The sequence below is a fragment of the Doryrhamphus excisus genome, unplaced genomic scaffold (assembly GCF_030265055.1).
Source record: "Doryrhamphus excisus isolate RoL2022-K1 unplaced genomic scaffold, RoL_Dexc_1.0 HiC_scaffold_25, whole genome shotgun sequence".
NCBI classification, from domain to species: domain Eukaryota; kingdom Metazoa; phylum Chordata; class Actinopteri; order Syngnathiformes; family Syngnathidae; genus Doryrhamphus; species Doryrhamphus excisus.
The window spans coordinates 1,024,133-1,034,170 of NW_026652243.1; the positions used below are offsets into that span (position 1 = coordinate 1,024,133).

General features: G+C 52.6%; 33 non-coding genes and 11 pseudogenes across 33 annotated transcripts; all 44 read left to right on the forward strand.

The window, feature by feature from the left end:
- The first annotated feature begins 93 nt into the window (after window positions 1–93).
- On the forward strand, window positions 94–202 carry LOC131112769 (5S ribosomal RNA; annotated as a pseudogene).
- A 111-nt stretch (window positions 203–313) lies between these two features.
- LOC131111983 (5S ribosomal RNA) lies at window positions 314–432 on the forward strand. Its single transcript, XR_009121345.1, has one exon. It is a non-coding gene; the product is annotated as a 5S ribosomal RNA (ribosomal RNA).
- A 112-nt stretch (window positions 433–544) lies between these two features.
- On the forward strand, window positions 545–663 carry LOC131117173 (5S ribosomal RNA). The gene has a single exon (XR_009124399.1). It is a non-coding gene; the product is annotated as a 5S ribosomal RNA (ribosomal RNA).
- Window positions 664–775: 112 nt separating this feature from the next.
- LOC131118511 (5S ribosomal RNA) lies at window positions 776–894 on the forward strand. Its single transcript, XR_009125692.1, has one exon. It is a non-coding gene; the product is annotated as a 5S ribosomal RNA (ribosomal RNA).
- Window positions 895–1,006: 112 nt separating this feature from the next.
- LOC131113123 (5S ribosomal RNA) lies at window positions 1,007–1,115 on the forward strand (annotated as a pseudogene).
- A 112-nt stretch (window positions 1,116–1,227) lies between these two features.
- LOC131116155 (5S ribosomal RNA) lies at window positions 1,228–1,346 on the forward strand. The gene has a single exon (XR_009123415.1). It is a non-coding gene; the product is annotated as a 5S ribosomal RNA (ribosomal RNA).
- Window positions 1,347–1,458: 112 nt separating this feature from the next.
- On the forward strand, window positions 1,459–1,577 carry LOC131117058 (5S ribosomal RNA). Its single transcript, XR_009124288.1, has one exon. It is a non-coding gene; the product is annotated as a 5S ribosomal RNA (ribosomal RNA).
- Window positions 1,578–1,688: 111 nt separating this feature from the next.
- On the forward strand, window positions 1,689–1,807 carry LOC131115820 (5S ribosomal RNA). The gene has a single exon (XR_009123089.1). It is a non-coding gene; the product is annotated as a 5S ribosomal RNA (ribosomal RNA).
- A 112-nt stretch (window positions 1,808–1,919) lies between these two features.
- On the forward strand, window positions 1,920–2,038 carry LOC131115975 (5S ribosomal RNA). Its single transcript, XR_009123242.1, has one exon. It is a non-coding gene; the product is annotated as a 5S ribosomal RNA (ribosomal RNA).
- Window positions 2,039–2,149: 111 nt separating this feature from the next.
- LOC131111994 (5S ribosomal RNA) lies at window positions 2,150–2,268 on the forward strand. Its single transcript, XR_009121346.1, has one exon. It is a non-coding gene; the product is annotated as a 5S ribosomal RNA (ribosomal RNA).
- Window positions 2,269–2,380: 112 nt separating this feature from the next.
- LOC131118215 (5S ribosomal RNA) lies at window positions 2,381–2,499 on the forward strand. Its single transcript, XR_009125381.1, has one exon. It is a non-coding gene; the product is annotated as a 5S ribosomal RNA (ribosomal RNA).
- A 112-nt stretch (window positions 2,500–2,611) lies between these two features.
- LOC131111836 (5S ribosomal RNA) lies at window positions 2,612–2,720 on the forward strand (annotated as a pseudogene).
- Window positions 2,721–2,832: 112 nt separating this feature from the next.
- Window positions 2,833–2,951, forward strand: LOC131116517 (5S ribosomal RNA). The gene has a single exon (XR_009123762.1). It is a non-coding gene; the product is annotated as a 5S ribosomal RNA (ribosomal RNA).
- Window positions 2,952–3,063: 112 nt separating this feature from the next.
- Window positions 3,064–3,172, forward strand: LOC131112992 (5S ribosomal RNA; annotated as a pseudogene).
- Window positions 3,173–3,284: 112 nt separating this feature from the next.
- LOC131116966 (5S ribosomal RNA) lies at window positions 3,285–3,403 on the forward strand. The gene has a single exon (XR_009124197.1). It is a non-coding gene; the product is annotated as a 5S ribosomal RNA (ribosomal RNA).
- Window positions 3,404–3,515: 112 nt separating this feature from the next.
- On the forward strand, window positions 3,516–3,634 carry LOC131115264 (5S ribosomal RNA). The gene has a single exon (XR_009122547.1). It is a non-coding gene; the product is annotated as a 5S ribosomal RNA (ribosomal RNA).
- A 111-nt stretch (window positions 3,635–3,745) lies between these two features.
- Window positions 3,746–3,864, forward strand: LOC131114712 (5S ribosomal RNA). The gene has a single exon (XR_009122014.1). It is a non-coding gene; the product is annotated as a 5S ribosomal RNA (ribosomal RNA).
- Window positions 3,865–3,976: 112 nt separating this feature from the next.
- On the forward strand, window positions 3,977–4,095 carry LOC131115476 (5S ribosomal RNA). The gene has a single exon (XR_009122753.1). It is a non-coding gene; the product is annotated as a 5S ribosomal RNA (ribosomal RNA).
- Window positions 4,096–4,207: 112 nt separating this feature from the next.
- On the forward strand, window positions 4,208–4,326 carry LOC131114713 (5S ribosomal RNA). The gene has a single exon (XR_009122015.1). It is a non-coding gene; the product is annotated as a 5S ribosomal RNA (ribosomal RNA).
- Window positions 4,327–4,438: 112 nt separating this feature from the next.
- On the forward strand, window positions 4,439–4,547 carry LOC131112770 (5S ribosomal RNA; annotated as a pseudogene).
- Window positions 4,548–4,658: 111 nt separating this feature from the next.
- Window positions 4,659–4,777, forward strand: LOC131118155 (5S ribosomal RNA). The gene has a single exon (XR_009125323.1). It is a non-coding gene; the product is annotated as a 5S ribosomal RNA (ribosomal RNA).
- Window positions 4,778–4,889: 112 nt separating this feature from the next.
- LOC131112993 (5S ribosomal RNA) lies at window positions 4,890–4,998 on the forward strand (annotated as a pseudogene).
- A 112-nt stretch (window positions 4,999–5,110) lies between these two features.
- LOC131115477 (5S ribosomal RNA) lies at window positions 5,111–5,229 on the forward strand. Its single transcript, XR_009122754.1, has one exon. It is a non-coding gene; the product is annotated as a 5S ribosomal RNA (ribosomal RNA).
- A 112-nt stretch (window positions 5,230–5,341) lies between these two features.
- Window positions 5,342–5,460, forward strand: LOC131114714 (5S ribosomal RNA). Its single transcript, XR_009122016.1, has one exon. It is a non-coding gene; the product is annotated as a 5S ribosomal RNA (ribosomal RNA).
- A 112-nt stretch (window positions 5,461–5,572) lies between these two features.
- On the forward strand, window positions 5,573–5,691 carry LOC131118541 (5S ribosomal RNA). The gene has a single exon (XR_009125707.1). It is a non-coding gene; the product is annotated as a 5S ribosomal RNA (ribosomal RNA).
- A 112-nt stretch (window positions 5,692–5,803) lies between these two features.
- On the forward strand, window positions 5,804–5,922 carry LOC131117174 (5S ribosomal RNA). Its single transcript, XR_009124400.1, has one exon. It is a non-coding gene; the product is annotated as a 5S ribosomal RNA (ribosomal RNA).
- Window positions 5,923–6,034: 112 nt separating this feature from the next.
- Window positions 6,035–6,153, forward strand: LOC131116189 (5S ribosomal RNA). Its single transcript, XR_009123447.1, has one exon. It is a non-coding gene; the product is annotated as a 5S ribosomal RNA (ribosomal RNA).
- Window positions 6,154–6,265: 112 nt separating this feature from the next.
- On the forward strand, window positions 6,266–6,374 carry LOC131112994 (5S ribosomal RNA; annotated as a pseudogene).
- A 112-nt stretch (window positions 6,375–6,486) lies between these two features.
- On the forward strand, window positions 6,487–6,605 carry LOC131116968 (5S ribosomal RNA). The gene has a single exon (XR_009124198.1). It is a non-coding gene; the product is annotated as a 5S ribosomal RNA (ribosomal RNA).
- Window positions 6,606–6,717: 112 nt separating this feature from the next.
- LOC131114716 (5S ribosomal RNA) lies at window positions 6,718–6,836 on the forward strand. Its single transcript, XR_009122019.1, has one exon. It is a non-coding gene; the product is annotated as a 5S ribosomal RNA (ribosomal RNA).
- A 112-nt stretch (window positions 6,837–6,948) lies between these two features.
- Window positions 6,949–7,057, forward strand: LOC131112771 (5S ribosomal RNA; annotated as a pseudogene).
- Window positions 7,058–7,169: 112 nt separating this feature from the next.
- Window positions 7,170–7,278, forward strand: LOC131113568 (5S ribosomal RNA; annotated as a pseudogene).
- Window positions 7,279–7,389: 111 nt separating this feature from the next.
- Window positions 7,390–7,508, forward strand: LOC131116247 (5S ribosomal RNA). Its single transcript, XR_009123503.1, has one exon. It is a non-coding gene; the product is annotated as a 5S ribosomal RNA (ribosomal RNA).
- Window positions 7,509–7,620: 112 nt separating this feature from the next.
- LOC131116673 (5S ribosomal RNA) lies at window positions 7,621–7,739 on the forward strand. Its single transcript, XR_009123913.1, has one exon. It is a non-coding gene; the product is annotated as a 5S ribosomal RNA (ribosomal RNA).
- Window positions 7,740–7,851: 112 nt separating this feature from the next.
- LOC131111837 (5S ribosomal RNA) lies at window positions 7,852–7,960 on the forward strand (annotated as a pseudogene).
- A 111-nt stretch (window positions 7,961–8,071) lies between these two features.
- Window positions 8,072–8,190, forward strand: LOC131116548 (5S ribosomal RNA). Its single transcript, XR_009123792.1, has one exon. It is a non-coding gene; the product is annotated as a 5S ribosomal RNA (ribosomal RNA).
- A 112-nt stretch (window positions 8,191–8,302) lies between these two features.
- Window positions 8,303–8,421, forward strand: LOC131116190 (5S ribosomal RNA). The gene has a single exon (XR_009123448.1). It is a non-coding gene; the product is annotated as a 5S ribosomal RNA (ribosomal RNA).
- A 112-nt stretch (window positions 8,422–8,533) lies between these two features.
- Window positions 8,534–8,641, forward strand: LOC131114052 (5S ribosomal RNA; annotated as a pseudogene).
- A 112-nt stretch (window positions 8,642–8,753) lies between these two features.
- Window positions 8,754–8,872, forward strand: LOC131116970 (5S ribosomal RNA). Its single transcript, XR_009124200.1, has one exon. It is a non-coding gene; the product is annotated as a 5S ribosomal RNA (ribosomal RNA).
- A 112-nt stretch (window positions 8,873–8,984) lies between these two features.
- On the forward strand, window positions 8,985–9,103 carry LOC131118745 (5S ribosomal RNA). Its single transcript, XR_009125900.1, has one exon. It is a non-coding gene; the product is annotated as a 5S ribosomal RNA (ribosomal RNA).
- A 112-nt stretch (window positions 9,104–9,215) lies between these two features.
- LOC131115265 (5S ribosomal RNA) lies at window positions 9,216–9,334 on the forward strand. The gene has a single exon (XR_009122548.1). It is a non-coding gene; the product is annotated as a 5S ribosomal RNA (ribosomal RNA).
- A 111-nt stretch (window positions 9,335–9,445) lies between these two features.
- LOC131114717 (5S ribosomal RNA) lies at window positions 9,446–9,564 on the forward strand. Its single transcript, XR_009122020.1, has one exon. It is a non-coding gene; the product is annotated as a 5S ribosomal RNA (ribosomal RNA).
- A 112-nt stretch (window positions 9,565–9,676) lies between these two features.
- Window positions 9,677–9,795, forward strand: LOC131117610 (5S ribosomal RNA). Its single transcript, XR_009124822.1, has one exon. It is a non-coding gene; the product is annotated as a 5S ribosomal RNA (ribosomal RNA).
- Window positions 9,796–9,907: 112 nt separating this feature from the next.
- On the forward strand, window positions 9,908–10,026 carry LOC131117177 (5S ribosomal RNA). Its single transcript, XR_009124402.1, has one exon. It is a non-coding gene; the product is annotated as a 5S ribosomal RNA (ribosomal RNA).
- The last annotated feature ends 12 nt before the right edge of the window (window positions 10,027–10,038 follow it).

Consider the following 10,038-nt stretch of genomic DNA (forward strand, 5'->3'; position numbering starts at 1 on the left):
GCCTGACAGCAGAGGGCGCTGTTTGACACTTTTTGCTGGAGTCTAGTTTGGCCTGCGTCGCCTTCAAATAGGATCTTTACAGTTGCCCTGGCAGCTTACGGCCACACTACCCTGAAAACGCCTGATCTCGGAAGCTAAGCAGGGGAGGGCCTGGTTAGTACTTGGATGGGAGACCGCCTGGGAATACCAGGTGCTGTAAGCTTTTTATGGTTTCTGCTCTAGCCTGACAGCAGAGGGCGCTGTTTGACACTTTTTGCTGGATCTAGTTTGGCCTGCGTCGCCTTCAAATAAGATCTTTTCAGTTGTCCTGGCAGCTTACGGCCATACCACCCTGAAAACGCCTGATCTCGTCCGATCTCGGAAGCTAAGCAGGGGCGGGCCTGGTTAGTACTTGGATGGGAGACCGCCTGGGAATACCAGGTGCTGTAAGCTTTTCATGGTTTCTGCTCTTGCCTGACAGCAGAGGGCGCTGTTTGACACTTTTTGCTGGAGTCTAGTTTGGCCTGCGTCTTCTTCAAATAGGATCTTTTCAGTTGCCCTGGCAGCTTACGGCCATACTACCCTGAAAACGCCCGATCTCGTCCGATCTCGGAAGCTAAGCAGGGGCGGGACTGGTTAGTACTTGGATGGGAGACCGCCTGGGAATACCAGGTGCTGTAAGCTTTTCATGGTTTCTGCTCTTGCCTGACAGCAGAGGGCGCTGTTTGACATGTTTTGCTGGAGTCTAGTTTGGCCTGCGTCACCTTCAAATAGGATCTTTTCAGTTGACCTGGCAGCTTACGGCCATACTACCCTGAAAACGCCCCATCTCGTCCGATCTCGGAAGCTAAGCAGGGGCGGGCCTGGTTAGTACTTGGATGGGAGACCGCCTGGGAATACCAGGTGCTGTACGCTTTTTATGGTTTCTGCTCTTGCCTGACAGCAGAGGGCGCTGTTTGACACTTTTTGCTGGAGTCTAGTTTGTCCTGCGTCGCCTTCAAATAGGATCTTTTCAGTTGCCTTGGCAGCTTTTGGCCATACTACCCTGAAAACGCCCGATCTCGGAAGCTAAGCAGGGGCGGGCCTGATTAGTACTTGGATGGGAGACCGCCTGGGAATACCAGGTGCTGTAAGCTTTTTATGGTTTCTGCTCTTGCCTGACAGCAGAGGGCGCTGTTTGCCACTTTTTTCTGGAGTCTAGTTTGGCCTGCATCGCCTTCAAATAGGACATTTTCAGTTGCCCTGGCAGCTTACGGCCATACTACCCTGAAAAAGCCCGATCTCGTCCGATCTCGGAAGCTAAGCAGGGACGGGCCTGGTTAGTACTTGGATGGGAGACCGCCTGGGAATACCAGGTGCTGTAAGCTTTTTATGGTTTCTGCTCTTGCCTGACAGCAGAGGGCGCTGTTCGACACTTTTTGCTGGAGTCTAGTTTGGCCTGCGTCTTCTTCAAATAGGATCTTTTCAGTTGACCTGGCAGCTTATGGCCATACTACACTGAAAACGCCCGATCTCGTCCGATCTCGGAAGCTAAGCAGGGGCGGGCCTGGTTAGTACTTGGATGGGAGACCGCCTGGGAATACCAGGTGCTGTAAGCTTTTTATGGTTTCTGCTCTAGCCTGACAGCAGAGGGCGCTGTTTGACACTTTCTGCTGGATCTAGTTTGGCCTGCGTCGCCTTCAAATAAGATCTTTTCAGTTGTCCTGGCAGCTTACGGCCACACCACCCTGAAAACGCCTGATCTCGTCCGATCTCGGAAGCTAAGCAGGGGCGGGCCTGGTTAGTACTTGGATGGGAGACCGCCTGGGAATACCAGGTGCTGTAAGCTTTTTTTGGTTTCTGCTCTTGCCTGACAGCAGAGGGCGCTGTTTGACACTTTTTGCTGGAATCTAGTTTGGCCTGCGTCGCCTTCAAATAGGATCTTTTCAGTTGATGTGGCAGCTTACGGCCATATTACCCTGAAAACGCCCGATCTCGTCCGATCTCGGAAGCTAAGCAGGGGCGGGCCTGGTTAGTACTTGGATGGGAGACCGCCTGGGAATACCAGGTGCTGTAAGCTTTTTATGGTTTCTGCTCTAGCCTGACAGCAGAGGGCGCTGTTTGACACTTTTTGCTGGATCTAGTTTGGCCTGCGTCGCCTTCAAATAAGATCTTTTCAGTTGTCCTGGCAGCTTACGGCCATACCACCCTGAAAACGCCTGATCTCGTCCGATCTCGGAAGCTAAGCAGGGGCGGGCCTGGTTAGTACTTGGATGGGAGACCGCCTGGGAATACCAGGTGCTGTAAGCTTTTTATGGTTTCTGCTCTTGCCTGACAGCAGAGGGCGCTGTTTGACACTTTTTGCTGGAGTCTAGTTTGGCCTGCGTCGCCTTCAAATAGGATCTTTTCAGTCGCCCTTGCAGCTTACGGCCATACTACCCTGAAAACGCCCGATCTCGTCCGATCTCGGAAGCTAAGCAGGGGCGGTCCTGGTTAGTACTTGGATGGGAGACCGCCTGGGATTACCAGGTGCTGTAAGCTTTTTATGGTTTCTGCTCTTGCCTGACAGCAGAGGGCGCTGTTTGACACTTTTTGCTGGAGTCTAGTTTGGCCTGCGTCTTCTTCAAATAGGATCTTTTCAGTTGTCCTGGCAGCTTACGGCCATACTACCCTGAAAACGCCCGATCTCGGAAGCTAAGCAGGGGCGGGCCTGGTTAGTACTTGGATGGGAGACCGCCTGGGAATACCAGGTGCTGTAAGCTTTTCATGGTTTCTGCTCTTGCCTGACAGCAGAGGGCGCTGTTTGACATGTTTTGCTGGAGTCTAGTTTGGCCTGCGTCACCTTCAAATAGGATCTTTTCAGTTGACCTGGCAGCTTACGGCCATACTACCCTGAAAACGCCCGATCTCGTCCGATCTCGGAAGCTAAGCAGGGGCGGGCCTGGTTAGTACTTGGATGGGAGACCGTCTGGGAATACCAGGTGCTGTACGCTTTTTATGGTTTCTGCTCTTGCCTGACAGCAGAGGGCGCTGTTTGACACTTTTTGCTGGAGTCTAGTTTGTCCTGCGTCGCCTTCAAATAGGATCTTTTCAGTTGCCTTGGCAGCTTTTGGCCATACTACCCTGAAAACGCCCGATCTCGGAAGCTAAGCAGGGGCGGGCCTGGTTAGTACTTGGATGGGAGACCGCCTGGGAATACCAGGTGCTGTAAGCTTTTTATGGTTTCTGCTCTTGCCTGACAGCAGAGGGCGCTGTTTGACATGTTTTGCTGGAGTCGAGTTTGGCCTGCGTCACCTTCAAATAGGATTTTTTCAGTTGACCTGGCAGCTTACGGCCATACTACCTTGAAAACGCCCGATCTCGTCCGATCTCGGAAGCTAAGCACGGGCGGGCCTGGTTAGTACTTGAATGGGAGACCGCCTGGGAATACCAGGTGCTGTAAGCTTTTTATGGTTTCTGCTCTTGCCTGACAGCAGAGGGCGCTGTTTGACACTTTTTGCTGGAGTCTAGTTTGGCCTGCGTCTTCTTCAAATAGGATCTTTTCAGTTGACCTGGCAGCTTATGGCCATACTACCCTGAAAACGCCCGATCTCGTCCGATCTCGGAAGCTAAGCAGGGGTGGGCCTGGTTAGTACTTGGATGGGAGACCGCCTGGGAATACCAGGTGCTGTAAGCTTTTTATGGTTTCTGCTCTAGCCTGACAGCAGAGGGCGCTGTTTGACACTTTTTGCTGGATCTAGTTTGGCCTGCGTCGCCTTCAAATAAGATCTTTTCAGTTGTCCTGGCAGCTTACGGCCATACTACCCTGAAAACGCCCGATCTCGTCCGATCTCGGAAGCTAAGCAGGGGCGGGCCTGGTTAGTACTTGGATGGGAGACCGCCTGGGAATACCAGGTGCTGTAAGCTTTTTATGGTTTCTGCTCTTGCCTGACAGCAGAGGGCGCTGTTTGACACTTTTTGCTGGAGTCTAGTTTGGCCTGCGTCGCCTTCAAATAGGATCTTTTCAGTTGTCCTGGCAGCTTACGGCCATACTACCCTGAAAACGCCCGATCTCTTCCGATCTCGGAAGCTAAGCAGGGGCGGGCCTGGTTAGTACTTGGATGGGAGACCGCCTGGGAATACCAGGTGCTGTAAGCTTTTTATGGTTTCTGCTCTTGCCTGACAGCAGAGGGCGCTGTTTGACACTTTTTGCTGGAGTCTAGTTTGGCCTGCGTCGCCTTCAAATAGGATCTTTTCAGTTGATGTGGCAGCTTACGGCCATACTACCCTGAAAACGCCCGATCTCGTCCGATCTCGGAAGCTAAGCAGGGGCGGGCCTGGTTAGTACTTGGATGGGAGACCGCCTGGGAATACCAGGTGCTGTAAGCTTTTTATGGTTTCTGCTCTTGCCTGACAGCAGAGGGCGCTGTTTGACACTTTTTGCTGGAGTCTAGTTTGGCCTGCGTCGCGTTCAAATAGGATCTTTACAGTTGTTCTGGCAGCTTACGGCCACACTACCCTGAAAACGCCTGATCTCGGAAGCTAAGCAGGGGAGGGCCTGGTTAGTACTTGGATGGGAGACCGCCTGGGAATACCAGGTGCTGTAAGCTTTTTATGGTTTCTGCTCTAGCCTGACAGCAGAGGGCGCTGTTTGACACTTTTTGCTGGATCTAGTTTGGCCTGCGTCGCCTTCAAATAAGATCTTTTCAGTTGTCCTGGCAGCTTACGGCCATACCACCCTGAAAACGCCTGATCTCGTCCGATCTCGGAAGCTAAGCAGGGGCGGGCCTGGTTAGTACTTGGATGGGAGACCGCCTGGGACTACCAGGTGCTGTACGCTTTTTATGGTTTCTGCTCTTGCCTGACAGCAGAGGGCGCTGTTTGACACTTTTTGCTGGAGTCTAGTTTGTCCTGCGTCGCCTTCAAATAGGATCTTTTCAGTTGCCTTGGCAGCTTTTGGCCATACTACCCTGAAAACGCCCGATCTCGGAAGCTAAGCAGGGGCGGGCCTGGTTAGTACTTGGATGGGAGACCGCCTGGGAATACCAGGTGCTGTAAGCTTTTTATGGTTTCTGCTCTTGCCTGACAGCAGAGGGCGCTGTTTGACACTTTTTGCTGGAGTCTAGTTTGGCCTGCGTCGCCTTCAAATAGGATCTTTTCAGTTGTCCTGGCAGCTTACGGCCATACTACCCTGAAAACGCCCGATCTCTTCCGATCTCGGAAGCTAAGCAGGGGCGGGCCTGGTTAGTACTTGGATGGGAGACCGCCTGGGAATACCAGGTGCTGTAAGCTTTTTATGGTTTCTGCTCTTGCCTGACAGCAGAGGGCGCTGTTTGACACTTTTTGCTGGAGTCTAGTTTGGCCTGCGTCGCCTTCAAATAGGATCTTTTCAGTTGATGTGGCAGCTTACGGCCATACTACCCTGAAAACGCCCGATCTCGTCCGATCTCGGAAGCTAAGCAGGGGCGGGCCTGGTTAGTACTTGGATGGGAGACCGCCTGGGAATACCAGGTGCTGTAAGCTTTTTATGGTTTCTGCTCTTGCCTGACAGCAGAGGGCGCTGTTTGACACTTTTTGCTGGAGTCTAGTTTGGCCTGCGTCGCGTTCAAATAGGATCTTTACAGTTGCCCTGGCAGCTTACGGCCACACTACCCTGAAAACGCCTGATCTCGTCCGATCTCGGAAGCTAAGCAGGGGCGGGCCTGGTTAGTACTTGGATGGGAGACCGCCTGGGACTACCAGGTGCTGTAAGCTTTTCATGGTTTCTGCTCTTGCCTGACAGCAGAGGGCGCTGTTTGACACTTTTTGCTGGAGTCTAGTTTGGCCTGCGTCTTCTTCAAATAGGATCTTTTCAGTTGCCCTGGCAGCTTACGGCCATACTACCCTGAAAACGCCCGATCTCGTCCGATCTCGGAAGCTAAGCAGGGGCGGGACTGGTTAGTACTTGGATGGGAGACCGCCTGGGAATACCAGGTGCTGTAAGCTTTTCATGGTTTCTGCTCTTGCCTGACAGCAGAGGGCGCTGTTTGACATGTTTTGCTGGAGTCTAGTTTGGCCTGCGTCACCTTCAAATAGGATCTTTTCAGTTGACCTGGCAGCTTACGGCCATACTACCCTGAAAACGCCCGATCTCGTCCGATCTCGGAAGCTAAGCAGGGGCGGGCCTGGTTAGTACTTGGATGGGAGACCGCCTGGGAATACCAGGTGCTGTACGCTTTTTATGGTTTCTGCTCTTGCCTGACAGCAGAGGGCGCTGTTTGACACTTTTTGCTGGAGTCTAGTTTGTCCTGCGTCGCCTTCAAATAGGATCTTTTCAGTTGCCTTGGCAGCTTTTGGCCATACTACCCTGAAAACGCCCGATCTCGGAAGCTAAGCAGGGGCGGGCCTGGTTAGTACTTGGATGGGAGACCGCCTGGGAATACCAGGTGCTGTAAGCTTTTTATGGTTTCTGCTCTTGCCTGACAGCAGAGGGCGCTGTTTGACATGTTTTGCTGGAGTCGAGTTTGGCCTGCGTCACCTTCAAATAGGATTTTTTCAGTTGACCTGGCAGCTTACGGCCATACTACCTTGAAAACGCCCGATCTCGTCCGATCTCGGAAGCTAAGCACGGGCGGGCCTGGTTAGTACTTGAATGGGAGACCGCCTGGGAATACCAGGTGCTGTAAGCTTTTTATGGTTTCTGCTCTTGCCTGACAGCAGAGGGCGCTGTTTGACACTTTTTGCTGGAGTCTAGTTTGGCCTGCGTCGCCTTCAAATAGGATCTTTTCAGTTGATGTGGCAGCTTACGGCCATACTACCCTGAAAACGCCCGATCTCGTCCGATCTCGGAAGCTAAGCAGGGGCGGGCCTGGTTAGTACTTGGATGGGAGACCGCCTGGGAATACCAGGTGCTGTAAGCTTTTTATGGTTTCTGCTCTTGCCTGACAGCAGAGGGCGCTGTTTGACACTTTTTGCTGGAGTCTAGTTTGGCCTGCGTCGCCTTCAAATAGGATCTTTACAGTTGCCCAGGCAGCTTACGGCCACACTACCCTGAAAACGCCTGATCTCGGAAGCTAAGCAGGGGAGGGCCTGGTTAGTACTTGGATGGGAGACCGCCTGGGAATACCAGGTGCTGTAAGCTTTTTATGGTTTCTGCTCTAGCCTGACAGCAGAGGGCGCTGTTTGACATGTTTTGCTGGAGTCTAGTTTGTCCTGCGTCGCCTTCAAATAGGATCTTTTCAGTTGCCTTGGCAGCTTTTGGCCATACTACCCTGAAAACGCCTGATCTCGGAAGCTAAGCAGGGGAGGGCCTGGTTAGTACTTGGATGGGAGACCGCCTGGGAATACCAGGTGCTGTAAGCTTTTTATGGTTTTTGCTCTAGCCTGACAGCAGAGGGCGCTGTTTGACACTTTTTGCTGGATCTAGTTTGGCCTGCGTCGCCTTCAAATAAGATCTTTTCAGTTGTCCTGGCAGCTTACGGCCATACCACACTGAAAACGCCTGATCTCGTCCGATCTCGGAAGCTAAGCAGGGGCGGGCCTGGTTAGTACTTGGATGGGAGACCGCCTGGGAATACCAGGTGCTGTAAGCTTTTTATGGTTTCTGCTCTTGCCTGACAGCAGAGGGCGCTGTTTGACACCTTTTGCTGGAGTCTAGTTTGGCCTGCGTCGCCTTCAAATAGGATCTTTTCAGTTGATGTGGCAGCTTACGGCCATACTACCCTGAAAACGCCCGATCTCGTCCGATCTCGGAAGCTAAGCAGGGGCGAGCCTGGTTAGTACTTGGATGGGAGACCGCCTGGGAATACCAGGTGCTGTAAGCTTTTCATGGTTTCTGCTCTTGCCTGACAGCAGAGGGCGCTGTTTGACATGTTTTGCTGGAGTCTAGTTTGGCCTGCGTCACCTTCAAATAGGATCTTTTCAGTTGACCTGGCAGCTTACGGCCATACTACCCTGAAAACGCCCGATCTCGGAAGCTAAGCAGGGGCGGGCCTGGTTAGTACTTGGATGGGAGACCGCCTGGGAATACCAGGTGCTGTAAGCTTTTTATGGTTTCTGCTCTAGCCTGACAGCAGAGGGCGCTGTTTGACACTTTTTGCTGGATCTAGTTTGGCCTGCGTCGCCTTCAAATAAGATCTTTTCAGTTGTCCTGGCAGCTTACGGCCATACTACCCTGAAAACGCCCGATCTCGTCCGATCTCGGAAGCTAAGCAGGGGTGGGCCTGGTTAGTACTTGGATGGGAGACCGCCTGGCAATACCAGGTGCTGTAAGCCTTTTATGGTTTCTGCTCTTGCCTGACAGCAGAGGGCGCTGTTTGACACTTTTTGCTGGAGTCTAGTTTGGCCTGCGTCGCCTTCAAATAGGATCTTTTCATTTGCCCTGGCAGCTTACGGCCATACTACCCTGAAAACGCCCGATCTCGTCCGATCTCGGAAGCTAAGCAGGGGCGGGCCTGGTTAGTACTTGGATGGGAGACCGCCTGGGAATACCAGGTGCTGTACGCTTTTTATGGTTTCTGCTCTTGCCTGACAGCAGAGGGCGCTGTTTGACACTTTTTGCTGGAGTCTAGTTTGTCCTGCGTCGCCTTCAAATAGGATCTTTTCAGTTGCCTTGGCAGCTTTTGGCCATACTACCCTGAAAACGCCCGATCTCGGAAGCTAAGCAGGGGCGGGCCTGGTTATACTTGGATGGGAGACCGCCTGGGAATACCAGGTGCTGTAAGCTTTTTATGGTTTCTGCTCTTGCCTGACAGCAGAGGGCGCTGTTTGACATGTTTTGCTGGAGTCTAGTTTGGCCTGCGTCACCTTCAAATAGGATTTTTTCAGTTGACCTGGCAGCTTACGGCCATACTACCTTGAAAACGCCCGATCTCGTCCGATCTCGGAAGCTAAGCACGGGCGGGCCTGGTTAGTACTTGAATGGGAGACCGCCTGGGAATACCAGGTGCTGTAAGCTTTTTATGGTTTCTGCTCTTGCCTAACAGCAGAGGGCGCTGTTTGACACTTTTTGCTGGAGTCTAGTTTGGCCTGCGTCGCCTTCAAATAGGATCTTTTCAGTTGCCCTGGCAGCTTACGGCCATACTACCCTGAAAACGCCCGGTCTTGTCCGATCTCGGAAGCTAAGCAGCGGCGGGCCTGGTTAGTACTTGGATGGGAGACCGCCTGGGAATACCAGGTGCTGTAAGCTTTTTATGGTTTCTGCTCTTGCCTGACAGCAGAGGGCGCTGTTTGACACTTTTTGCTGGAGTCTAGTTTGGCCTGCGTCTTCTTCAAATAGGATCTTTTCAGTTGACCTGGCAGCTTATGGCCATACTACCCTGAAAACGCCCGATCTCGTCCGATCTCGGAAGCTAAGCAGGGGTGGGCCTGGTTAGTACTTGGATGGGAGACCGCCTGGGAATACCAGGTGCTGTAAGCTTTTTATGGTTTCTGCTCTAGCCTGACAGCAGAGGGCGCTGTTTGACACTTTTTGCTGGATCTAGTTTGGCCTGCGTCGCCTTCAAATAAGATCTTTTCAGTTGTCCTGGCAGCTTACGGCCATACTACCCTGAAAACGCCCGATCTCGTCCGATCTCGGAAGCTAAGCAGGGGCGGGCCTGGTTAGTACTTGGATGGGAGACCGCCTGGGAATACCAGGTGCTGTAAGCTTTTTATGGTTTCTGCTCTTGCCTGACAGCAGAGGGCGCTGTTTGACACTTTTTGCTGGAGTCTAGTTTGGCCTGCGTCGCCTTCAAATAGGATCTTTTCAGTTGTCCTGGCAGCTTACGGCCATACTACCCTGAAAACGCCCGATCTCTTCCGATCTCGGAAGCTAAGCAGGGGCGGGCCTGGTTAGTACTTGGATGGGAGACCGCCTGGGACTACCAGGTGCTGTAAGCTTTTCATGGTTTCTGCTCTTGCCTGACAGCAGAGGGCGCTGTTTGACACTTTTTGCTGGAGTCTAGTTTGGCCTGCGTCTTCTTCAAATAGGATCTTTTCAGTTGCCCTGGCAGCTTACGGCCATACTACCCTGAAAACGCCCGATCTCGTCCGATCTCGGAAGCTAAGCAGGGGCGGGACTGGTTAGTACTTGGATGGGAGACCGCCTGGGAATACCAGGTGCTGTAAGCTTTTCATGGTTTC